General features: G+C 48.5%; 1 long non-coding RNA gene across 7 annotated transcripts in view; it reads right to left on the reverse strand.

The window, feature by feature from the left end:
- LOC123644337 overlaps positions 1–26,940 on the reverse strand; it is a 156,137-nt gene that overhangs the window by 65,533 nt on the left and 63,664 nt on the right. For 6 of the 7 annotated variants that reach the window (XR_006737115.1, XR_006737112.1, XR_006737111.1 and 3 more), the window contains exon 2: positions 13,135–13,265. The exons of the other annotated variant lie outside the window; for it this stretch is intronic. This is a non-coding gene — a long non-coding RNA (uncharacterized LOC123644337). The remainder of the gene's footprint in view (positions 1–13,134; positions 13,266–26,940) is intronic. 7 annotated transcript variants of the gene reach the window in all.

The following is a 26,940-nucleotide window of genomic DNA, read 5'->3' on the forward strand; positions in this document are numbered from 1 at the left end:
ACTGACTGCCGAGCATTCCTGTTGACCAGTGAGGCTGTGCTCAGGGTTGGGCTACATTATCAATGCTGTAGAAGGAATAGCTTTGGAAACTCCCCTCACTATTTCTAGAGGACAGCCTACTGGAAGCGAGATTGCTGGGCCAAAGGATGCACGCATTCCAAACTTGGAGAAGTCCTGCCAAACCTCCCTCTGGAGAGGTTGGTCCACTTCAACACCAGCTCCCCACCAGCAGCAGTGTGTGCAAGCATCCACTTCCCTCGCCAGCACTCAAGCACTGCAACCTGCCGGGATGCCAAAAGCTGGGGCAAAGCAAGCCAGAAGTGGCTGCGTCAGCACCTGGACAGGTGCAGTGAGTCCAGCGAGAGCCAGGTGGACTGGGAGCTCTCGATGTATCTGGACACAGAGGGACGTCCTGAGGTTTAATGAAGTCAGGGCTCTGGAAGAAGCTGCAGGCGACAGCACGCACATGTACAGAAGACAACCGGGAAAGACGACAGGACTCTAACATATCTGTTGGATGCTCTTGGGAAGGTTCGCTATTTAGGAATGACTCACGAGCTTGCACTCGCCCCGCCTGGCCCAGTCTCCAGCCTTCAATCATAGCTCCTTAAAAGTCTAAAACAATACAAAGGTAGTAGCGAGGTTTCCCGATCAAACTTATTAATAATAAATATCAACCTTTGTGTGGTACTGTACAACTAGTTTCATATCATTTTATGTGGATTTCACAACAACTTGCAGAAAGACATTATTATCTTTATAGGTAACAATGAATGGAAAATCAGAGAGGGGAAGTAACTAGGCCACTTTGTCAGGGCTGCACAGCTGGAGAGTGCGAGAGGTGTTAGATATTTGGAAGGCTACTTCAAGGTGACCGGAGAATAGGCTGCCTCCTGGCCTGGGCCTCTCTTTCTTAGCAGGACCATGGTACCCTATAAGGGTCCACATACCTTATCTCATGTCGTCTCCACAGCCGCCTGATGAGGCAGGTAGCACCTTAGCTCCATTTTGTGAAAGGGCAAACCGAGATTTTGCCCAAGGCCTGGCTACCAGGCTACCCGTCAGGGGTTGGCTCAGGACTCCCACTCCCAGATTCACACTTACAAGACCCTGCTTAATGCTAACTGTACTCCGGGCAGTGAGGAACAAAACAAAGCATGCTCATCACACCTCTGGGATGAACGAAGGCAGAGAAAGGTAAAGAAGCGCTGACACCTCGACCAAGGCCCTCCTTTCTCCTCCACCCCATAAACACAATGAATTCATGGTTCTGGATCACCTACTATACAGAAGCTGGTCGGAATGCACAGACTCACTTTACAAACTAATTTTCATTGTAATTCAAAAGAAGCAAGGGTATCTTACTGTAGAACAAAAGTTAGAAGACGGGGCCTGCCGTGGACTGAAATGTGTTACCACCCCAATTCATGTGTTGCAGCCCTATGTGACTGTATTGGAGACTGGGGCCTTTATGGAGGTTAGTAAGGTTAAATGAGGTCATAAGGGTGAAATCCTAATCTGAAAGGATACATGTTCTTATAAGAAGAAACACCAGGGAGTTCCACCTCCCCCTGCCACACCCCCAACCCCGAGAGGACACAGGAGAAGGCAGCCGTCTGCAAGCTGAGAACAGAGCCCGCACCAGGACCTGAACCAGCCAGCACCTCGACCTTGGACTTCCCAGCCTCTAAAACTGTTAGAAAACAAAGTCTATTGTTTATGTCTCCCAGAAAGCAGACTAAGACAGGGCCCCTCTGTAACTCACACCAGTGGCCTGATTATTTTGTGTTGTGAGTATGTCTTCATAATTCATGTTTAGGCATAGCTCCCCAAATGTGTATAAGTACTTGCTTATAATTTACTCATATGAATGCCCATATCATTATCATAAAATACCCAAAAACAAAGGGAAATAAGAAAGAAATAAACAAAAATAGAAGTTGTAACATTTTCTTCTTTACTCTGTTGTCGGTTGAACTGTGTCCCTCAGAAAGGTTTGTTAAAGTTCTAACTCCCATACCTGTGAATGTGATCTTATTTGGAAATAAAGTCTTTGTAGATGTAATCAAGTTATGATGAGGTCATGCTGGATTAGAGAGGGCTTAATTTTAAGAAGAGGGAAATTTGGATATAAGACAAAGGACACATGAGGATGGAGGAAGAGGCTGGAATGATGCAACCTCAAGCCAACGAATGCCAAGGCTTGCCAGCAACCACCAAAGCTAGGAGAGAGAAAAGAAAATTCTTCTAAGAGTCTTCAGAGGGAACACAGTCCTAACACCACCTCAATTCCAGACTTCTAGCCTCCACAATGATGAGAGAATAAATTTGTTTTGAGCAACCTAGTGGTTGGAGCTTTGGTACAGCAGCTCTAGGAAACTAGTAGACACCCCAATAAATCTGCACACCCCACTGAATAAAAAAAGAATATACAGTGATGTGAGGAAAATGTAACAAATGCACAAAAGCCAGCCTCAGCTACAGGTGATTATCGTAATGACCACGGTCAATGAGAATTCCTGAGGAATGTCATGATTTAAAATAAATCAGATTTCACCCTGAGAAACATGAAGTTTCGGCATTAGAGGGACAAAAGGATTGTTGAGGAGCCTGGTCAGGAAGGTGAGCTCAGGTGAGCAGCATTGCAGTGGGGAGCTGCTATGGTCTGAATGGGTGTCCCCCAAATCCATATGTTGGAATTCTAGCCCTCAAGGTGATGGGATGTGGAGGTGGGACCTTCAGGATGTGATCAGGTCACGAAGGTGGAGCCTTTGTGAATGGGACCAATATCCTGACAAAGGAGACCACAGAGCGCTCCCCTGCTTTCCCCCATGCGAGGGCACAGTGCCAAGATGCCGTCTAGGAACCAGGAAGCCGCCCCCACCAGACGCTGAATCTGCCCAGTGATGACCTTGGACTTCCCAGCCTCCAGAACTGTAAGAAATAAATTTCTTTTTATTTTTCCCTCCAAGTCATTCTACGTTTATTTTAAAGATGCAGTAATACTGTCCCAAACCAACTTTCCGTAGGAAAGATTTCAATATTTTTTATCTCACCTAGTTCTCTGAGATATTAAAGGGAATGTCCAAAATCACATAAGGATTTAGTAGCAGGGCAACAATTAAAATTCAAGTCTTTTCATTCGCATCAGAAAAGGCTACTTCCTTTTCCCAAATAGTTAACTCCTGGACAAGATCTAAGTCTAATCTGCTCTAGAATATTTCACAGGATGAGGTAGATTAACAGTCAAAATGCTTACTGCATTTTAATATCAACTTTCCATTTAAAGGTAAAAATATGACCATCTGGAATTAAATAAAATCATTCTCACTGAGAAATACAGTTCTGTTTTTCCTAAGCCTCCCAGTGTACGGTATTTTGTTACAGCTGCCTGTGTGGACTAAGACAGGAACAAAGTTGGGGGGGGGGGAGCCGTCATGGAGTGAGGGTTGTATTTGCTCCTTGGGCAAATCTTCCATGCTCCCTGAGATTCTCGGGTCTGGTGGGGGCTGTGGGCGAGTCTCAAAGGGTCACAGGAAGCATATCAGCCTTGGCCTTCTGGGGGCCCTTGATCAGCAGAGCACCGTCACAGAGGAAACCCCCCAAGAAGCACCCAGCCCAGGTTTCCCCTCAGCCAGCCTCACTTCCCCCATCGGCACTGCCCCTGGTTTATTTTGACAAGGCTGCTTCCACCCCACACAGTCACACGCCCCTGCAGACACTCAGGAGCCCTGCCCACCCTGGGGACCGTTGTTCACCGTGGAAAACCCAAAGCATCACCTCTGTGCACAGCAGGCTATGGAAACAGGCTACTGGTGGGTCCCCCAGGAGCAGTCACGGCTGTGGGCAGACAGCATGGAGCTGCAGGTGGGCAGCGGGGGCAGCAGAGGCGGCAGGGGCAGCAGCTTTCCGGGGCCTCAGAGCAACAGCTTGGAAACCTGCTTCAAGCTCAACTGAGTAAAGGAGGCAAGGGTAGGAAATACAGAAATACATACTGCGTATCCATCAGGGTTCAACAGAAGACCAAACATACCGGTTGTTTTAACAGGCAGGATTTCGGATAAAGGATGCATCACGTATTAAAAACTAAAGAGGCACAGGGGGGACACTGAGGTACGAAAGAAGTAGGAGCTGCATAAAGCAGGTACACCCTTTAAGGGATGGGACGTGGGGTGGGATTAACAGAATTGAGAACTCCAGAGGGCCCTGTGGAGTCCCAGGCTGGGGCTGTCATCCCTGAGAGTAGCACAGCGAAGCTGCTTCCGGGACTGTGGGACAAAACAACACTTAAACTAGAAGCAATTATTGCTACTAGGCCAAAGTGCCCCTGCCAGGGTGAAGAAATATTGCTACATGGTGACACTGTCAGGGACAGGAGGCAAATAAGAGGGAGCCGTACCCCATGCCCTCTGCCTTCCCCAGCTTCCAGTTTCCCTTTCAACAACCAGGTCTGGCCACCCTGATCTGTCGTCCTTCAGGGCCACAATCAGTGGCCACAGACTAACCACTGCCCCCTTTATACTGGTCATGCACGAGGACGATACTCAAAACATTTCCAAACATCTAACTGGTCAGGCACGGACTCTGGGCCTGCAGCCAGGCCAGCACATCACACCAGGTCTCCCGGGTCCTCATCAGCCCTGGTGCCCCGAGATGCCCCCTATGCCCTCCTGCCACAGGCCCACAACACTGATTTCTATCGCCTGCCTAGCCCTGTAGACAATTGAGTTTGAGAGCCCCGGCTGAGAAGGAAGCCAGGTAGGGGGTTCTACATTGTATGTCAACTTCTTCATTCCCATTCTGTGTGCCACAGGTCTCAGGAAGACAGGAGGGTTTCTCACAGGGCTAGCCCAGAGGCTCTAGAAGCAGTGGGTGTTGCGAGAGGTTGCATGGAGTGGGAGTGGCACAGGAGGGGAGGGCAGCAGAAGACAGCAAGGTCAAGAGGCTGGCAAGGGTGCATGGTGCGCAGGGGAGGGTCACGCGCAATGGCCTGTGAGTGTAACATGGTGTCCTGGTCTGCAAACATTCTGGGCAGTACACGTGCAGAGTCTCTGTCTAAAGGTGACTGACTCATCTTGACTTGTGTTCAACAAGGCCACATGTCCACAGGGAAAAGTCCAGTGTGCTCAGCTCACGGCCCTCTGCCCCACGTGGATTTTCTGACCTCTCCATTCCTTACCTTCCCTTGCCAACCAATGTGGGCCAAAAAACCAAGTCTGTTGAAAAGAGTGTGGAATATGGAAATCAGTATGAACTCATAGTTAGCTTACTATAGATAAGAAGGATACCTATGCAAATATTTATACATATGTGCACGCACACGGGGTAGTGTGCACACATACATTTCATTGTTCTGTCAGTTGAGAAGGTCTAGAGGAAATGACAGCCCAGTAGCAATGAGCTCTTCTAGCACCTAGGTCTTGGTTTCTAACATCATTCTCCAGTAAACAACCAGGGCTCCTTGGAGAAATGGTTGATCCCAGGAAGGGGGCTGGAAATATGCAAGATAAGCCCAGAGCATTTTGTTGTGCCAGAAAGTAATGGATGTGCTAGAAAAAAAAAAGAAAGAAAGAAAGAAAAAAAGAAAGGAAAAAAAAAACAAAAACACCCACGAGGAAGTATGTCAAAGGGACACAGAAACTAACTGAAAGATCTCTCAATAGCCAAAGCTAGAAAACTTTCAGCAACAAAATTAAGTCATACTAGAGTATAACCCCAATAAATAATAAATTTTAAACTAAACATCTGTGAGTCCATACTGATCTAAATAGACAGGAGAGAGGAGACAAATTTCTCATGAAGAAAAATTCCAAATAGTTCACGTAGAGACTCTACCCATCAAGAAGGAAGGACAAAGCTCCCCGCCCCACTACGTGTGGGCTGTGTACAGTGACTTCCTTCTAACGAGCACAACATGCAAAGGGGGAGTAAAAACAAAAAAAAACACAGAGTATCTTTAAAGTGGAGAAAACTGACAGGTGCTCAAAGTCAGCATCATCAGTGATAGTGTGTACCTTTGACATAACACGATATAAATGGTGCTTTATCTCTGTGGTCTTCCTCCCCCACACCCATAACCCCAGCCTAGTGATGAGAAAAAAATCAGACAGATCCTAACAGAGGGACAGTCTACAAAACACCTGATCAGGACTCCTGAAAACTGTCAAGGTCATCAGAAACAAGCAGGGTCTGAGAAACTGCCACAGCCTACAGCAGTCTAAGGAGACAATGACTAAATGTAACGTGCGATCCTGAGTGTTAGCCTGGAAGAGAAGGAGGTAACGTAAAACCTAAGGAATGCTAAAAAAATTATGCACTTCAGGAAATGATAAAGTATCAGCACTGGTTCATTAATTGTAACAAACATGCCACACGACGCAACATGTTCATAACAGGGGAAACTTTTTGGACTATACTCACAATTCTTCTGTAAACCTAGACTCTTATAAAAACAAAGTTCATTTTTCAAAAGTGTGTGGAGGATGTGCTCGGGGGTGGGGGGAGTGGAGGGGTTACAGGTAAAAAATTTAGACACCTGCAGTATTTCTTTCCATTTCGGCTACCCTGTGATGACTACGTTCTACCACTCCCTTTAAATTCTGGACAGTTTTATCAGCCTGAAAGTGACTTGGCATCAGTGTGACATGTTTAAGCTGGGAGGGACTGTGGCGGCCATCCAGTCCCCTGCTTCCAATTAGTGAAGGGGGATCAGGTCCAAAGATCTGCAGCAAATGGCCAGTGAATGCTCCCGCTCAGCACCAGTTGGTAGAGCATCTCTGGTGTCTTGGAGGAGTCACAGACAACAATGTCAGCTAGTCCGCAGAACAGCCCGCTCTGCAGAGAAGGAAACCAAGGAGCAGAAGGGCTAAGAGCCTTCCTCCCAGCCACAGGGCTGGCAAACGGCAGAGTAGAGACTGGGCTCAGGTCTTCTTCCGGGTTTAGGTGTCCTTCCTGGCTGCAGGGGCAATGCTGTCTCCTTCTCCCCCGTGGCCAGTCACTTTCCCATTTCCTCCCACTACAGCAGGGGCAGTAAGCTGATACTTCAAGAAAGATGCAAGCTCAGGGAAGACGCCACTTAGATTGTCTTCCCCGCCCCACCTCCCTTAATTCTATTGTTAGAAAACCTTCCCTTAACCCAGTATTGTTTAAGGTTCCCATATGATTTCCTGCGGGCTGGAATCCAGGTTGTCCATGCTCTGCAACAGCAGAAAAATAACCAAATGAGTCCCCGAGGTCGTCATACATGCCAGAACAGGCCAATTCCCTAGTTTTAAGGTTTCATCTTGGGAGGAAGAAAAAACTCCACAGGATGCCAGGGGGAATGCTTCCACTGCAGCCAGCTCTGGGAGGGGGATAAAACTGGGAGAAAACAGCTCAGAGCGGAAAAATGTGAATCCCCTGCAGCGCAGGGCTCTGAAAGCCGGCCGGCACCAGGAAGGATGGAGGGAACGAGGGCCCTGGGTGCCCAGTGGGGCTCAGTTGTCTACTACTTCATTACAAACCAAGAATAAAACCCTCTGGATCACAGGCTTTTGCCAGCTCCTCAGATGAACCTGGATCCCAAGAAGAGCAGAAAGGGGAAGGGAGGGCCCAGGAGAGGAACTGGAGCCTAAGCTCGGAGGTCCCTGCAGGGAAGAGGAGGGAATGACGGCACGAGGCACACTAGGGGGAGGTACCCAGATGTGTAGCGCATACATCAAGTTAGCAGATGGTTCTCTCATTAGTGAAGGCTTCTAAATGTTACCCTTAAGTTTAAAATAAAATTAAATTATGCAAAAGCCCAGAGCACCAGTATGTGTCTCATACACACTCCATGGGAAGACTCCTTCACATGACCACCACCACCAGCACAATCAAGCTGCCCTGGTGCCCGAGATGTACATTAACCGGCAAATGCAGGTACTTGGATGCACAGTGTCTCCCCCGGTGTGATGGTTAGTTTGTGTGTCAACTCGACTGGGCCACGGGATGCCCAGACAGCTAGTGCAACAGCGCTTCCGAGTGTGTCTGTGCGGGTGTTTCCAGGCGAGGTTGTCACGTCCATGTGCGGACTCAGCAAGTGAAGCAGACGGTCCTCTCCAAAGTGGGCACCCCCCAATCCCTTGAGGGTCTGAATAGAACCAAAAGGTAGACGAAGGCTGAATTCCATCACTGCCTGATGGCTTGAGCTGGGACATGGATCTTAGCATTCCTGGTTCTCAGGCCTTCGGACCCAAGGCTAGAATCTATACCATCACCTCTCTGGCTCTCTGGCCTTTAGCTTTCTGCCATCAGCTCTCCTGGTCTCCAGCTTGCAGGCAGCGGCTCATGGGACTTCTCAGGCTCTGCAGTTGTGTGAGCCAAGATCTTATAATAAATAAATCTCTCAGATATCGACATACATACAGATCTATTTTCATCTTCTATTGGTTCTGTTTCTCTGGAGACTCCCAACTGAAACATTCAGTGTATTTTAAAGCCTTTAAAGAGAGACAGAGATTGTTTGTCCATGCTGGTGGCTTGTCATAGCCTGTCACAGCACCTGGCTCATAGCAGGAAAGCTGATGAGGGCGTGGGCGGGGCAGAGAGGGGCGTAGCTACGTCGTGTCAGTCATCACATGAGGTGCCAGGGAGGTGCATTCAGTGAGACCCAAGGCTCTGCTCCCAGGGAAAGCTGGGCAGACACAGCCCCCGATCGCAGAAAGATCTAAACACAGCCCGATACCATCAGATCCTTTCCCACAGAAGGCACTGTAGAGAGGAAGATCCCCATCTTCAAAAGAAACAGGGCTGGGAGAGGGAAAAAAGGAGGCAGAGGAAAAGAGAGGAGAGGAGACAGGAAGAGAGGGAGAGACAGACACAGAGGAGGTGAGGAGTGGCCAGAGAATGCAGAAGACCGGCCTGCAGATCAGGTGGGGGTGGGACAAGGTTAAGGGCCTGGATTCAGAAGACCCCTGTTCTAATTTGAGAGCCACGACCAACTAGCGGGATTCTCAAGCCACACAATTGCTCCGAGTCTCCCCCTCCCTCATCTGTGAAGCCTGGGGATCCAAGGGGCTGGCCTCACTCCCTGGGATTCGCTTCGGAGCAGGAGCAGCGGCTTTTCTGTCCTTTATGCCAGGCGCCCTGCACAGTGGCACACCGCAGGTGCTCAATACATACATGCACAGTAAAAGACAGGATGCGAAAGAGCTTTATGAACTGTAAAGTCCTGTGCAGACGACAGAGCCCACTTGGTTTCTCAAGGCAGATGGGGGGCCCTTGAAGGAAGAACACTTTCTACATCACTGTGACTTTGCAGTCTAAACCCAGTGCCCTAAAATTCAGTCAACCTAAGAAAACATTCCCCAAGCAGGTCCTATGCGCTTGTTATGATGCCAAAAGCTGGCATTAGAGAACAAGACCCAGACCCCTCCCTCAAAACATTTACAATCCAGGGGAGAAGAGCTGATGTCCACGAAGGAGAATCCTGCCTGCTGGGGAGAGGATGAGAACAGGATATTCCAAAGCCTGGCCTTTAATGATAATCACAGGAATTATCATCCATAGTGATGACTGCGGTGGTGGTTCATCTGTGTGGCCAGCTGCTGCATTAGCTGGACTGAAAGAGACCCAGAAACGCTTTCATTTTCAGGGGTTGGCCCAGCCACGGCTCCCCGCCTCGGCCCAGTCCATTGTAGGCACCACGGAGGAAGCTCCACATCTGTGGGTGTGACCATGTATGTTCAGTGACAGATGTGATCAGAAGAAAATTAGGCACATTTTCCCCTACACTTACGAATCCCTCCTCTGCAATTGCCCTCATGTTTTGACATTAATTGAACTCTGTCTTTACTACTAAAAATAAACTCCAGGTCAAATGCAATGCACCAAAAACCTCAATATGAAACCACAAGAAACAGTAATAGAGAAATGGGCCAATACAGAGGTGTTATGAAAAGATGTTTCATTTCAAATGTAGAGTCCCAGTTGGGCCAGGAGTTCCTTTAAATACTGTGGACGCTGAATACAGGAAGCAACCTTGATACCTGTACTTTGCGGATCAAGACCAGAGCTGGCTCGCGTCCACAGACGGGAAAGCAGAAGGTGTCTGGTGTTTTCTCACCAAAGACCCCAGCAGGCCTGCGTGGGAGGATCAGGCAGGGACCCGGAGATGCTCCCGGGGGAGACGAGGCCAGGAGAGGAGTCTAAAAGAGCAAGGTGAGGGTCAAAAGGGAAGGAGCCCACCCTGTCTGCACTTCCAAGGAGAGGCCAGGGGTGAGAGAGAACAATACTGAGAGGGCCAGGAGCTCAACAGGCGAGGAGCTGGAATAAGTAGCAAATAGCAAGAGCTCCCTCTCATTGACCATCCTCAGGAGAGGGTCTATAATCCTCACATCCACCCCAAGTGGGTCCTGGTCCATTTTGCAGCTGAGAAAAGAGAAGTTTGGCCGGGTGTAATGGTTTATGCCTATGCTTCCAGCTACTTGGGAGGCTGAGGCAGGAAGGTCACTTGAACCCAGGAGTTCAAGGCCAGACTGGGCAACATAGCTGAGATCCCCATGGCTAAAATAAATAAATAAATTTAAAACAAAAATAAGTTATTTTTTAAAAATGAGAGAGAGAAATTTGGAGAGTTGTAAAGGAGTTGCCCAGGGTCACACAGGCAGTGGGAAGTGGAGCTCGAGGTAGAAGCCCCATGTCTGACTCTGTGCTCCTGGTGACTCTGTCGCAGAGTAGGGACAGTGCAAACAGCCCAGGCTCACAGATGGGACAGATGGGGACACCATCCCATTGATGTGCGGCCCAGTCGAGTTGATTTCCAGGCAGGCAGGCAGGCTTCCAGGGTGAGAGAAGTGCCTTTAGGACAAGTAGAACCTCAGGCATAAGCACAAATGCTTGGGCTTTTCTCAGGGCCCCATCAGAGCAGCCCTGCCCTGGGACACACTCAGGACTGTGGACTTCAGAATCCCAGCAGTGCCCTGGCTCTGTCCTCCTGCTCCCAACAGCTGAATTCTAGAGAAATTCTCTCCTGTCACCCCCAGGCAGACTTGCCAAGCCTCTCCTTGTCCACAGAAGGCAGGCATCACTGCTCACTGTCACAGTCATAGCATGGAGGGATGGTGTTTCAAGCTTTCAGATTCTCTGCCCCAGTGACTAGGGTCCCATCTGTCTTTCTCCCACATGAGAACAACTTGCTCCAGCCCTTCAGGTGCGACAGGGCGTGGGGATCTACAGAAAAGCCTGTTGCATTTATATATGCACTGCTGCTCCCAAAGCCGGCTGCCTGGAACAAGAGCATGGGCTCCCAAAACGTAACTCAACGCCTGGCTGAATCCTTGAGGACCAAAAAGATGCAGGCAGCACTCCCACAGGAAGGCCTGTCTATAAATGAGAAATTTGACAGTGAAAAGAAAATTACTGGGAAATGTGAGTGCACAAGGGTGCTGAGCTCCAAAAGGTGGAAAGGCTTCTTAATTGCTAATCAGCAGCTCAGCTCCTAGAAGGCCTGATTCACATGCATCTTTCAAGAGGCACAAGAGGCAGCATCCTCTCCAGGAAGCCTCCGCGCCTGGAGAAGGGCCCCTCCCCAGCCATCACCTATGCCTGGTGGGTACGGAATATCCTATGCACATGCCAGTCCCCCGACCTTGACAGAAGGGCAAGGCCTTGTGCTCTCCATCTCTGCCTGTCAGAGGAGTGCTGAACACCACAGCAGATTAGAAATGCAAATGCGCTTTGGAAAATTTAAGGTGCAACACAAAAAATGACCTAAGTAGCACATGAGCACCATTCTCTGCTGCCCTCTCACCAGTCCACACTTTCTCACCCACCTCCAACCCTTGCGTAGTTTTCAAATTCATGGTAGAAATCATGTCAGTTTCCTTTTCACGGTGTTATGTTTTCTTTCCAACGTCTTGTTTAAAAAAAAAATCGCACCTGACCTCCTTCTTTCCTCTCAACCTTTAAGACCTTTCTTCTTTCAGTTATTTCTCTCTCTTTTTCCCTCTCCTTGCCTGCCCCCTTTCAGTCATTCACTCATTTGTTCTTCCAACATCTACTAGGCAAGACCCAGCCCTGGGCCAGGCTCTGCGCTGGGTCTTGGGGTATGTAAGGCAGTCCTTGCTCTAGAGAAGCTCACCAGCGATAGATGTGCCAGAGAGCGGGTGAAAGAGATTTCAACCTGCTGCAGCAGCCATGGTGCAATGGAGCGGTGTCTTCAACTGCCCGCTGCAGGCCAGTGGAGGGAGCAATCGTGAGGGGCTGGGCACGACCAGGGAGGTGACTCGCAGACTTGCAGCCCTTTCCCAGGCCCCTTGGTGGTGAGTGAAAGGCAGAAAGCACAGCAAACCAAAGACTTTGAGATAGCCTAGTACATGGAAGGAACTCTAAATGGCATAATTAATGAATTAAAACAAAACAAAACAAAACAAACCTCTTCCATTTTGGAACATTTTCTCTTCAATTCCAGGCAGCATTGCTAAGCTCCTTTTCTCCACAAGTTCATTCAGTACACACAACATCCTCATGAGGTAGGTACTAATACAATCCTTATTTTACAAATGAGGAATCCAAGGCTTAGAGGGGCTGAGTGATTTCCTCAAGGTGAGGTAAATAGCAAAACCAGAAAAACCCAGGTCTGCCTAAAGCCTTGGGTCTTAACATCTCACCCTTTACGCCATACAAACTCAGCCTTGGTGTGGTTGGAGCATGCGATTCAAGGAGGTGGAAGGAAAAGGTGCAGATCAGGCTGGGAAAGCAGGAAATGCTCATGTTCTGGATGCCCCAAAAAGCATAACCTTATTGCATAAGTCCCACTCCACCTTCTCCTCTCCCCAACAGAGTCTCCACATATCTCAGCAAGACAACTGGAGCATCCTATGCCTTCTGCTAGGAGTGGCGTATGGGGTATTTGCCTAAGAGACTGTGGGCTCCTCCTTCTGCCAGGGACAGAGGGAGAGCATTCTAGGGACGATGACCAAGTGGTCCAAACTCTGAGAACCAGGTAACCAGGTCAGGATGAGGTCATGGGAAGCCAGCTTCCCAAGCACTTTGGAGCAGCACAGGAAGACATGTTGGGAAATCAAGAACCACAACCCAAGTTGTGTTGCAAGAGACCATCAATTCCCAAAGATATTTTTGGTCCCACAGGCTCAGGAGGAGAAAATCCTTTACCTTAATTCTCCAATCCCACAGTATTCCCGCTTTAGTTCAGGGAAGCGTGGTCCTTAAATCCTTCTGGAGTGCTCAAGGAATACGTATTTTTTTCAGATGAAGAGCACCTAAATCCCAGGTGTAACAGGATTCTAGAAATATACAAGAGAAGGATAGTAGTATCAGTGCTTACCTTGAATGGATTTGTTAAAGAGAGGTTTCATTCATTTAAACCATAAGAACTGCATATTCATTAAACGCTGAATGAGAAGCACCAGTAGAGCAGACATCTACTAAGAAACTATTATGCACCAAGCACTGTGGTAGACATTTTACATACATTAAGCCATTTAATCCTGAGATTGGTTTTGATATCCCCCCATTTCCGAAGTCACAATAGTGGCCAAGCCAGAGCTGATGGTTGGGTCTTCCTGACTTCTAAGCCCCCACCTATCAACCATATTTCCCTTCCCTGCTAGAGCATTTTCATTCATCTGATTCCAAGAATTCTAGGTAGAGAGGAATAAGAAACACACACAGTAACTTCATTCTGAGAATGGCCTGTCCCTGGATGTCCAACCTGTTCCGTAGTAGAGATCACATGAGCCATGGAAGCTGCATCAGATTAACTTTGTTGTGAGTTTTATCTGAGCTTAACACTATCACCCAGTAACGTGATGGGTAAGATCATGCATTGCCCAGGGAACAAAAAATGCATCCTCACCAGAGATCTTATCCTAATGGATCATTGAAAATCAGGCTACATGAGGTGGCTAGAAGGAAGAACAGTGGAGGGAATGAGGCCAGGGGTCACCCCTGGTCTTATCTGCTCTGGAGAGAACCTGCCCAGCTACCCCAAAGCAGGGCCTGATGCTTAGCCTGGTGGGCCCAGACGCTGACCTTCTCCTCTCCTTCAAGGGACAGGGGTGCTCTGGTTTGGCATCCACAGAAAGCCACATCACTACATTTACAATGGGGTGACCCTTTCTCTTTCCAGACCTCCTTCCCACCCCTCACCTCCCAAAATACTCAGCATATTGGCAGCCAGATCATGAATGAAATGAAGCTCGGTCAGTACAGACTCAGTATAAATACCTCTTAAAAGTTCTGAAGGGCAATGTGCCCTTGACTCTAAGAACAGCAGGAGAAATGCCCTTGCACCGCAGCCAAGAGCAGAGGGCAGGTGGCCTGCATCCCCAGGGAAGGATGAATTCCCCCTCTCCTCCAGGCACAACTTGGCCGTAATGAGCTTCTCCAAGGCACTCTGGTTGTCATAGTTCTCCCTCGGATGTGCTGGTATCACAAACAGACCTCTAACAGTTCTGCAAGGCTAGGAGAGTTCCTGCCTGCTCCTGTTAACTATTGCTTTAATTAATCCATCCAGCACTCAGAGTCCAGTTCCCAGCAGCACAGGGTGAATTCACCCTCACTCAGAAAAGTCCCCTTGACGAGCAATGCACTCAGAAAGATGCCACCCTCAGCACCTCTGCACTCCCCAGCGAGCAGCCTCCCACGCTCCCCAGGCCTTTTGACCGGGAAAGCATCTTTGCCTTATTGTCAAAATGCAATCGCTTGGTTACCCAAAAAGGGCAGCAGCACAGCCTCCCAGTTGCCAGTGGGCTCTTCTCAGACTTCCTGGGTTGGCATCCCAGTTCTGCTACTTAAAAAGTCCTTTCAGGAGCCTGAGCAAGTTACGTAAACTCTCTGAGCCTCAGTTTCTCATCTTAGAGATGTGTTCTTAGTGTTAGGTGAGAAGCTTTGCAGAGCTTAGCACTTGGCCCACGACATTATAAGCACTTGGATAAGTCAGCCATTATTAAACCACTTAGGCAAACACTGGAGACTTCGCCTCTTAGTTTCCTCCTGAACGGAAATAAAAGGTCTCCCCTATTCCTATTCCACCACAATGACTTATAGTGAGGGCTCAGCACACGGGGCCCAGGGAACAAATGAAGGCAGTGAGATCATGTTGGAGCCTGGGGCTTGAATCATAGAACCTCAGCTCCAGGCCTGGCTGTGACCCACCCCTCACTCCTCAGTGTACCTGTCTGTGAGAAGGAGTGGGTTAGAACACTACCCACCCCCCAGGTGTGCTGCAGGATTACATAAGAGAGTGTACCAAAGAGATGCTCTGTAAACTATAGGGCGCTAGGGAAATGTAGTTAATCGTAACAACAGTGCTGTTTAAGAGTACACTCTATAGATGACACTTCACTGAGGACTGTCCTCTCCCCGTCTAACACATGCATTGGCCCCAGGAAGCCAGGAGACACATAAAACCAGCTTCCCCCATCTTACAGATGTGGAAACTACAGCTCAGAGGAGCTAAGGAGGCTGCCTGACACCAAACACCAAAGGCATGGCCAGACGGCTGGTTTGAAAGCTGGCTCCCTCTCCTCCCTGCAAGGGAGTGGGGCGGAGAGGCAGAAATAACACAGAACTTGGGCTTCTGCAGAAAAGAGAACCTCTTTCCAAGGCAGCCAAACTGATGCATATTTTTAATTAATGTTTTTAACCACACACACAGAGCAATGTTCCATGGAAATTAAGGAACTAAAATTTCTAAGCTTCCCCCAGGAGCTGTCAGGAGTGCTGGGCCGGCCAGGGTGCTCGGAGCCCATTGCAGAGCGGGAAGATCACAGCACAGCCTCAAAACATCAAACCTACCCAGCAGTAGGGTCACTTCCCACCCACCGAGACGAGCCAGGGAAAAGGAGACTGGCCCAGCACAGAGTGACGGGACTCACTTGGCCACTGCAAAGGAACCTGCTCAGAAATCTGGCAACCCTCAAAGAAGAGGAGGAGGGGGTGGAGAAGGAGGTCAGATGGGTAGCAGGTGGCAGGCCTGGAGAGTCGGGTGACTGCCCCCCTACCCTCCTGCCATTCCCTCTCATGACACACTGTCCCCAAGGAAGGACATTCACCTGCTCTGTGATTGACAGAGGTACCCTGAACCTGGCCAAGCAAGACCTAGGCTTTCTAAAGATGCTGACAATACATTCCTGATGTCGCTCAGGAGTGAATGAAGATCACTGTTGGGGCCCACAACTGTGTTCTGATGTCTGAGGAGCCTGAGTGCCCAGGACAGGTAGACCCAGGCCCCTTGAGACCCCTAGGAGGTAAGAGGCAGAGGTGGGGCAGAGCCTCTCAGTCGTTCTGCCCTGAGATCTGTCTTTTTCTCTGCTGGCAGAATTCCAAGCAAGTCATAGTCTCAGATCATCTACTCCTCTCTACAAGCCAAGAGGCAGAGCCGTATGATCTTTCTCCAACCAGAAGGTGGGAGGCACAGAGGCTGGGTAACCTGAACAAGGAGAGGCAGCCCCGTGTGTGAGGCAGCGCTCTGTTACAAAGGTGGAGAGGCACTGGTATAACACCCTGAATCAACGCTTCCACTGTGAGCCAGGCAGCCTCATCATCCAGGACAGCCGGCTTTTAATGCCACCTGGATGTAGCCCAGGTAGTGGGGCCAAATGGGTGGGCAGATAGCAGCCAGGCCAGCCACTCCACAGGCAAGGGCCCTTAGCTACTTGGCAGGAGAGAGTGAGCCAGCCGTGAAATGAGCAACAGCACACAGATGCCTGACCTGGAAATCACCAAAACACCATCCGCCCACGACGAACAGATCACAGAGTGGACCACTGCACCTACTGGAGCTGTGGATGCAGAGGGAAGACCTGCTTCCCCCGGGAAGCCCCTGAGTACAGGCCTCAGCTGTAGGATGGAGAAGGCCCCACAAAAAGACACAAACAGATACTGCTATGCCTCTCCCAGGGGGTCAGCAAAGCCCGGCTCCCATGCTTGCCCAGATTCTATGAAATCCAGCAGGCCCGAGCACAGAGCAACATGCAGAGGCTCAGGACACAGGCTTCCTGGGTCAGAACTAGTTCCCACCAGCTAGCAGCTGTGTCACTGTAAGCAGTCAACCTAACCTCTCTGGTCTCATGTGTAAATCAGGGATAGAAAGAGAAGCTACTCCTGGATTGGCGTGGGGGCTGCCCCGCAGTGCATATGGAATGCTTAGCACAACCTCTGGCTCAAAGTAGGTGCATGATAAACACTTCGTTATTCTCAGGCTCTAATTGCTGTCATTATTCCTATTGCCTGATATTTAAATTAGGTTTCAAGACAGACAGTTCTAGATTTGGATTCTAGCTCTGTCACTTTCTGAGAATGTGACCCTGGACAAGTCACTTCTGCTCCCTATGCCTCAGTTTCTTCATCTGCAAATGTGGATATGACCACCAGCCATATGGGACCACTGAAGGTTACAGGATTAAAGCAAGTGGTATAGTATGCGTTTTCAGAAATAAAAGCCCCAATCTAATCCGAAGGACATTTCTCCAAAACAACTTGCCTGGACTTCTCAAAAATGTCAAGGACAAGGACGGCTGAGGAACCAACCCTTGCAGGTTGAAGGAGGCTAAAGAGACATGACCACTGAATGTAATGATGATCTAGAATTAGGAAAAAAATAGTCCAAAAAAAAATTATTGGAACAACTGATGCTATTGCATGTGGCCTCTAGATTAGATAATACGATGGTAGCAATGCTAAATTTCCTGAGTTTGAGTATTTCACAGGCGTTACGTAAGAGAATGTCCTTGTTCTTAGGAAACACACACTGAATACTTACGGATAAAAGGACATGACCGTAAGTCTCAAATGAGTCAGAAAAAATAGTGGCGGGGGAGCGTATAGAGAGTGAGTTACCAACTGATGCACCTGGGTGTACAGTAGTTCTTAGCATCACCTATGCAATTGTTTTCTGCTAATTTGAAATCATATTAGAATGAAAGATGCCCAGCAGCTACAGAACAGGAAGGGGAGAACCAGCCTCAATAGCTGAGTATCAACCATCCATGCAAGCGAAAAATAAAAGCCCTTCTCACAAACCTTTGTCACCTTATCTACAAATGTTATAATTTATTGAGTAGAAAATTACAAAGGATAAAACCGAAATTTAATTTGAACCACCACCTCCTCTGCCCAAGAAGAAGAAAGAAAAATGGTGGCTACTGCTCTTCATACCACCTGGGGCCAGGCTGGGAGCACAAATGAGAAATAAGTAGGCCGCATCCTGACCATCCAGCATCGTGGCGTGCAGGTGAGCTGGGATTTGACCCCAGGTTGCTTCAACAGGAGGCAGAAGGGAGGCAGGTGCTCCCGGCCAAAGCCACAGCAAACACCAAGACCAGCGCTTCCTCTGAAGCTGAGGCTGCATGCGCTGAAAAGTCTTAATGCAGCTACAAACTGCAGGGACCCCAGACTCCAGTCTCCAGGTCCTGTGTACCTCCATCGTACTGCCCCTAGCACTGGACACAGTGGTGTTCCACACCTGGCTGTAAATGTACTCATGGGCACACATCATCTTTTAAAAAATGCACAGACTGTCTCAGGAAGGAGGTTCAACAACCAGCAACAACCGAGTCAGCGGGGAGGAGAAACGAGAGTCTGGGGACACAGATGAGTAGCAGGCTTCATTGAAAACTTTTCCTTTCGGATCTTGTGTCTTGTAAATGAGTTACTTATTCAAGAAAGGTTTTTGTGTTGTTGTTTTTTAATACAAAAAAGGAAAAAGAAGTCAACCCAGTTACTTGTGAGCCCACTCTGCGTATGAAGCAGAGAGTAAGCCATGCTGAATAATGATGCTCCATTCCTGGTACACAGCTGTCACTCACTACACACCCTCCCAATTTCACAGGGTGAAGGGACTAGAATGATTAAAGGCTCAGAATAAGTAGGATCAGTGGTTATTCTTGGAGTGTTTAGATCTGATCACCAAGAGACAGTCATATGTCCCTGAGACCACAGAACTGCTGTTAAAGCAAGCTAGGAGAGCCAGCCCCGGGTAATCCTAACACACAGTCATCCACCTCCAATGGGAGCTAGAACTGTGCGAGTGCTCTCATCCCTACAACAACCCCACGAGGGGAGTAGGGACTCTCATCCCATTTTACAGCTCAAGAAACCAAGGCACAAAATGGTCAGGAGTGGTGCCCAAGGTCCTGACAGTGGAGCGAGGCAGACAGGGAAGGGGAGGAAGTCTAGCTCCAGAAACTGGACTCCTAAAACCTACACTTTCCCCTTAGAGGGAAAGTGACAAACACCATTTCCCAGGAAGAAAGGACTTGGTATCAGAGACCCCCAAGTTCCAAGCCAAGCTCCCTCCAAAAGCTGCACGTGTGGGTCAGTCTTTGGTGGCACCGCTCATGAGCAGACTGGCGGAGGTGACACGTGGGAAAATGCCTTGTGGACTGTAAATGTGTCATGCAAACCTCATCATCGAAACAGGAGATGTGGTGGGGGCGTGGGGAGGAAGAAGGCTCTGGAAGGTCAACCTTACCAGGAGGTTTTCCCTGAGCCATTAGAAGCATTTCCCCTCCTGCCTTCTACCTCAAACTTTCCTTTTTGCACTACACTTACATTCAATTTTCCCTTACAAACACCCTCCCACCGCAAGGGTGTTAAGTTATTAAGTCAACCCCAAAGGTAAATAGTCTTCATTTCTCCAACCCCAAAAACCTCCCTTCCTGCCAGCACGCTTGGGTCTTGTCACCCAGAACATCAAAGCCATTGCTTTCGGTAAAAGCCTTTCTGATCACTTGGGTGACTCGTGCAGATAAGAACCACCCACCACATGCTGGGCTGTGCAGCACCTTCCTGGTGCCCCGTGGGGAGGTGAACAGGCTGGGAAGAAACCTGCACCAGCTGGCAAATGCTCTGCACCAGACCACATGCCCTATACCTCTCCCAAAGCCCTTGGGGCAGCATTGGCCAGTCCCTTCCCCACCAGGGGACCTCTTACAAAGGAAGGGGGTTGGAAGAAGCAAACTCTAGGTCTCTTTCAGATGTCAAATTCACTGATTTCATTTCGTCCTCCTTGTGCAGAGTCTGTACTTCCTGAACTAGAATAATAGTTCATTTACATACAGAGAAAAAGAAGCTAAGTAATTGCGTATAAGCTGGGCTGTAGTTTTTGGTGACTCACAGAGGAGAAATACATATTTTTCCGCTTAGTTCAAAAGAGTGGTCCCTCCATTCTTCAACTACTCAAATGATGTAAAGGCACTGGGCCAATGGGACCCTTGGGGAAGTTCCAGGCTACGGGGAGCTCAAACGTCAGTGAATGTTAGGCAGGGAATTTCCCACGGTGGACAGGTGCACCAAGAGGTGGGCTGCAATGGAGAGTCCCCTCCCTGAGAAAACATCCCATACCCATTCAACTCTCCATCTCAGTAAGCCAGCTTCTAGGGAGCCAAGGAAACACGGGGCCCAGCACGGGCTGGGGCCCACCATCCAGGAAGTCACACCCCCAGTATGAAGGTTGCCTCTTCCAGGAAGCCAAAGTTGAACCACCGCCCACCCCAAAACCCCTAGATTGTAAACTCCATAAGAGTAGCATGTAAAAGAGCTTAATAAATCATTTCTAAAATAGTAAATACTTGCTGAGTGAATTACTCATGTTGCTTCCATAAAGCTTATGTAATTCATTCCCCCAAATACCAGATGCCTGTTATGTACTAGGTACTGGGGATGAAATGATGAGCATAGCAGATATTTATCCATCCAACCATCATCCAAAGCAGTTGGTGAAAGTGCTGGAAGATGACCCTCAGCTTTCAGCCCCCTTTGGGGACTACTTTGGCTATATACCATTACCTTGTTCAAGGTAGAGCATCCTTCCAAGGGAGCCTACGTACAAGGACTGATCAACCCTCACCCCAGTTCAGGACAATTCTGAAGGGTCATTCTAGCTCCTGGGCTTTCAACTTCCCCTAAGGTTGGTCTTTGTTGGGACACTGTCACAGTTTGACTTCTCCCTCTGTCCAATCCTGATTACTTCCCCTTTAGTTTCACAGCTGTCAATCCCAAAGGAACCCCATAAGAGGCATCCTTCTCACTGATCTACATCTCAGCAGCTGCTTCCTAGGGAATCCGACCTGCACCCAGAAGGTTCTTATGATTGATGCTCAGGACTTGTGCCACCAGGATGAAGAGTCTAAGACCAGGTTGGCAAACAGGCCATGCCAGATGGGAACTGCTTCTTTGGCGCACTCTCTTGATAAGGATACTGAAGCCTAGGCTCAAAGCTACAATCAGTGAGTAAGAGCTGTAAACAGTGTGCAAACACTCATGGTTGTTTTAATGTGTGGAAGAGACGCAGATCATTGAGTTAATTTTCTTCATCCTTTTTCCCCCAGCACTTGTGTTGGGTGATTACATGATGACTGGATGGACAAATGAATGGATGGACCCACATATTTGGTTCCGTAAGGAAGTTGTGCATAAAGTTGCTAGACAATAAATGAAAGGTAATAATGATTTGGTACAGGTTAAATTATGTGATTCACGTAAAGTGTTTATCATAATGCTCAAGTGACATTAACAATGAAGATGACAACTAAGCTACTCATGGAGAACTTCCTACAAAAGGGAACTTGTGATCAGTAGCTTGAAAGAAGTAAGAGAATGGAAGAAGGCATACAAGACAAGAGAAATGAGACATCAGCATTAGCAATCTGAGTCCTGACTCTATTCATCAGATGCTAGGTGAATGGGACACCCCACCACGGGGGCAGCCCAACAATGCATGGGAAAACATAACCTACCAATGTGGGCTAGGCTGTGCCTGCAACCAGTGGAGACGAGCAGTTGATGGCAGGCATGGGACATACCACTGCTGTTTGGAGACTTAATTCTACAGTGGCAAGAAGCCATCAATCTAGTGGAACCAAGGTGCTGGATGACAGCTGGTAACCCAAGCTTCAGAACTGATGCAAGATTTCTTAAATAATCCATCCTCTTGGCTGTCCACATTGCTTCACACACCTAGTCTGCTGTGCTCCTAAAGTAGATGGGGGTTTAGGTGCCTGGAGCTTTCATTCTGAGAAGGCAGCTTCAGGGGCAGAACCAATCTGGAGAAACCCAGACCTCAGACTCTGTTTCCCCCTGGGGACCAACCTCATTCAGGCACCGCTGGACCCAGTAAGCATCCTCATTTCTGAGGGTAATGCATAAGAAAACAGATGAGAGTACCGTGGGAAAGGGTAATAAATAAGAGCCCAGGGTTCGTGCAAACAAGAGTAAATGATGAGGGCAATGGGAAAGGGATAACAAAGTTTACTGGGGCAAATTATGAAACATGTGGCATCACAGAGGCTATTTTCTAAGTAGCACAGTATATTCTAGAAAACACTGATGGCTTTGGCCTATTATTGCACATCCCTGAGCTGGAAGCACACAGAAGGCTAAATGCTGGAGCCATCAGGGGTGGCAGGCAGGGCTGACAACTCAAAGAACCGAACTCTAGGGCGGGCAGGGATGCTGCGTGTCAGGGGGAAGGTCACACGTCGCAGGGAGGCAGTAAAGCTCAGAGTTGAAGCAGGCAGGCCTTGCTGCCAAGCTACCTAGCTGAAACGGAGGCTCCACCACTTCCTTCCTGTGTGACCTCAGGTATACAGAGCACAGCACCCCTCCCTGAGTCTCGGGCCTTATCTGCGATATACATGACCTACGCAAAGTGCCTGACACACAGTACTCAAGAAGTGGATGCTGGTATTAGTACAATCACAGGTCACAGGCCTGTGTAAGAACCCTCCAATGCCACCCTTGTCAACTGTCCTCCACACATCCCCAGTGGTTGAAGAGTGTCTCCTGAAGCCTACTTCTGGGGCTCAATGGAGATGGGGAGTCCGCAGGAAAACTTTAACCCCATTTTAACCAAAGCAGCTCTCTCTTAACCAGTCATATGTATAAGACCTGCACATAAGATTTCAGTAGCCAAAGGGGTTTGACCGCTTTAAGAAAACAAGAATGCTTCAAACGTTTATCTTCTTACTTTATTAAAGAAGAAAAAAATGAAGCTTCAGGGAAGGAAGAGGCTCATCAAAACTCGCACAGCAGGTCACAGGCAGGAGAAGGGGAGCTGCAGCTGAGGCCCCGACACCCAGGCACAGACAGTCTGAAGCCTCGGATTGTCGGATATGCGCTCCAAGGTCTAACACTCTGGAGTGTGAGACTCTCATGCTCCGGGCATGGGGGCTTGGCATCCCAGATGAAGTCCACAGGTCCTCCCCCTACAGCCTGGTGACAAGAACGGAAGGGATATCAAGTGGAGAGTCCAATCCCAGGCAGAGGGAGAGTGACCCCCCCATTTCTCTAAGAAGGAACAGTCCTCCCCAGACCCACATCCCAGAGCAGGGCGGGGCTGGGCTGGCCAAGGGGCCGAGGCCCAGGGTCCCTGGATAGCTGCCACTCCAGGGTCTCCAAAGGCATGAAGGGAAACCTCTGTTTAACAAGCACTAGGATTGAGAGAGTTGAGGAACTGAGGAAGCGAACTAGTCCCCTACTTGTCAAGAAATCACAGCTCCCAGAAGACAGATGGGTCTGTTCAAAGTCACAACACATGGGTCTGCCCAAAAGGTAGGCCTATCCAAGCAGTTATGTGACTTCTCCCAGGCAAGGAGAAGAGAAGAAGAAAAAGCAGAAAAAAAAGACTTCTCACAAGTGTAAATGCTCTCAAGTGACCACAGGTCAACTGTCAACCAAAGAATCAGCACAGGCAAAGAAAGGAAACCCTAGCGTTGAAGAAAAGATCATCACAGACATTTATTTTCAGCCTCCTCAGTGCTGGGGACTGGGGCTTGTCACGTGGTCACTAATTCTGAAAGGCTACTATATTGTCCTCAAGCAACAGATGAATAAAATGAGGCTCAGAAAACCTACCCAAGGCAGAGCCAGATTCGAATGCACACTGTATGGAGTGTCAGTGTTCATAGCAAGATCTATGTAATAAAGGCCGTTCTAAGTCCCTCTTGCTTTTCTCCACATCTTTTCAATTAGAAATCTTTTTTTTAAGGGAGTTAAGTCTGTAGGTGGATGATGTTTTTCAACAAGAAAGACACAAATTCCCCAGCATAGGAGGGGTATAAGCAACAGTGACACCACCATCAGAAACACTTTAGAGCAAGTCCTGCTCTGGAGAAGGAATGGAAGAGATGACCTCCGAGGTTTCTTTTAACGCTGAGATTCTGCAACTCTGAATTGAAATTCCAATTCCCATCCTATTATCCCCCCTGAGTTGAACATCGGCATTTCTACAAATCCAAACATATAAGTCCCACTCTTCTTCCTTAGGGACAACAAGGCTTTTTAAGATCCATCCTGCCTTCCCCCACCTGGCCTCAGCCTCCCTGGGGAGAAAAGTTCCAGACGGAGAGCCAGGGAGGACTCTCAGCACTTGACAACAGACAGGCAGAGACAAACAGGGCCAGAGAAGCCTCCCAACCCCACAGGATGTGGTGAGTGAAGCAGCAAGAGAAAATCAGAGAAAGCTATCTAGAAATACAACAGCACCACAAATAAAGAGACAACAGGAACACACACAGGGACTTTTCTTTTCTTTGTTTATCAAGCTAGGAAGCCCCAAAATAGTTGAAGGAGCAGTGTCTCAAGGCTTCATGAAGAAAAATCCTGCCTTGCTCATAAGACAAATCTAGGGGGACAAGTGTTAAGTTTGAAGTCATAAAGACCACAGGCCCAGTTCAGTGATTTCATGCAGAACTTCACGATGTGAGGACAGGGTGTTGCAATCCCAGCCTTGGCACTCCAGAGTCAGCGTGCTACACAGCATCTCACACAAAGGCTCAATTCTGAAGCTCACTCATTTTAGGTCAAGGCTGCATTGCAACTGGCTCAACTCAAAGGCGTCACACGGAAAGCAGTGAACTTGGCTATAGAAGCAGCCAAAGTCAGCATTCCCAAAGAGAGTTGGTAAACACACAGATGAAAGAAAAAATCAGCCTCACTAAGGATAAATATATATATATATGTGTGTGTGTGTGTGTGTGTGTGTGTGTGCGTGCATACATGTATATACATACATATATAAATCTAACAACAGAACACTTTGCAACTATTGAATTATAATTTTTAAGCCAATAATACCCGGTGTTGATGACGTTGCGGTGAAACTGGCATGTCCACATGTTGACAGAGGTGGCGTAAACAACCCTATTTGAAAGTAACTAGGCAATATAGGTCAGGAGTCATAAAACAGAGCCCTTTGACTCAATAATCCTTCTGCTGAGAATGTGTGCAAAGGATTTTCCTAGAAAAGTTATATTCACAAAGATGCTCATAACACCCTTATGCATAACAGCAAACTACCAGGAACTTTAATTTTCAACAACAAGGAACTGGTTTAGAATATGATTTATCAACTCAATGAGCCGTTACGTACTCTTTCAAAATCATGATTTGTAAGGCGCTTTACTAAAGTGGAAAAATGTTTATCATGCAATGTTGGATAAAAAACAGACTACAAACTATTCCCTACACCTATGCCCTCATAAAATCCCTGATTATGTATAGACAGAACAATATCAGATATCTGAAAACAATCTGATTAGTCGGAGGGGGTGGTTATTGATTTCGTTTTCTCATCCTTTTCCAGTCTTTGGCGTTACAATGCTGTTTGTACAATAAAGGAGAGCAATAATGATGATGACGAGATTTTATTGGTAAAACGTCAATAACGTACAGAAAAGAAATATAGGATAGAACTCTGGGGCACTGGAGACAGGACTCAGGATATGAGAAATGATCAAACTCAGGGGTCAAGTCAGAGAAACGTGATCTCTAATCAGAGAATGGAAAATGCCGGTGCCAATGGGGTCATGTATTAGCAACATCAGCCTTCCAGGCCCCACAGCGCATGCGGCAGTATCTGATCATCACTTGGTGAGATTCAGTCCTCTTCTTGCTCCTCACTACGCCCAGTGTTCAAAGAGGAACAGAAATACCCGGACCTGCATATATTTAAATGCCCACCCTCCTAAAACATGAAACTCTGCTGAGAACCCTAGAAATAACTTAAATACTGGATTTCCTAAACCAAGTCCTTCTGCAGCTGGAACAAGCTTCTACATGTGATACTGGAAGTAATGAGGAACTTCAGTGTTCTATAGGGTGGGACCCAGGGGGGATTTCCAGTGTGGACTGCAATCCCAGGCAGGGGCAGCCAAGAGAGGTGGGCAGCACTTTGGAGTCACAGGGGACCTAAGTCTGGTCCCAGCTCTAAAACAACCAGCACTGTGCCTTCGGGCATGCTGTTTTACTCCCGTGACCTCAGTATTCACATCCATAACCTGGGGACATTTCGGAACCGTCCTCCTAGGGGCGTGGGCACTCACTCACTGGTGGCTTTCTCCATTACTCTCATTTCCTAGGTGCCCCCGTCTGAATGCTCTGTACTGTGTGCACATACGTGGCAAGGGAAGACACAGGCAACGAAATGCAGCTCATCCCTGGTGGACATTGGGATCACCCAGGAGCTTCGAGAAGTGCAGGTGCCCCAGTCCTTCCCAGCACAATTATATCAGGTTCTCCGGGACCCTGGCACAGTTAGTTTTAAATGCTGTTTCTACTGTGCCACGAGGCTCGAGAGAGCAGGAGGCAGGAGTCTTCCTTCCTTTATTTAGGCCATAGTTCAACAGCTGCTTTGGGAACAATCGAGCACTCTCTGAGTGACTGGCAGATGGCAAGGGGTTCCCTGACTCTGAGCCACTCCTCAGCTCAGTGACTTCCTGCAAAGCAGTGAAGCAGGCCAGTTGGAGTGACCTGCCCTGCGGAGGCCACGGGGAAGCACCTGCCCAGCATGGGCGGCGGCACTAATGGCCCAGGCATGAACACGAGCCTCTGGGAAGAACTGCCCCCAGGGTGCAGCCGCTGAGAAGCCTTTAGGGCTCCCCAGGAGCAGGTGCCCAGGGAGGCCAAGGCTGGATGCACCGCGTCTCCCCAGCCGCAGGGAAGGGAACAGGACGAGAG

This window comes from Lemur catta, chromosome 9, assembly GCF_020740605.2.
Source record: "Lemur catta isolate mLemCat1 chromosome 9, mLemCat1.pri, whole genome shotgun sequence".
In the NCBI taxonomy this organism is placed as follows: Eukaryota; Metazoa; Chordata; class Mammalia; order Primates; family Lemuridae; genus Lemur; species Lemur catta.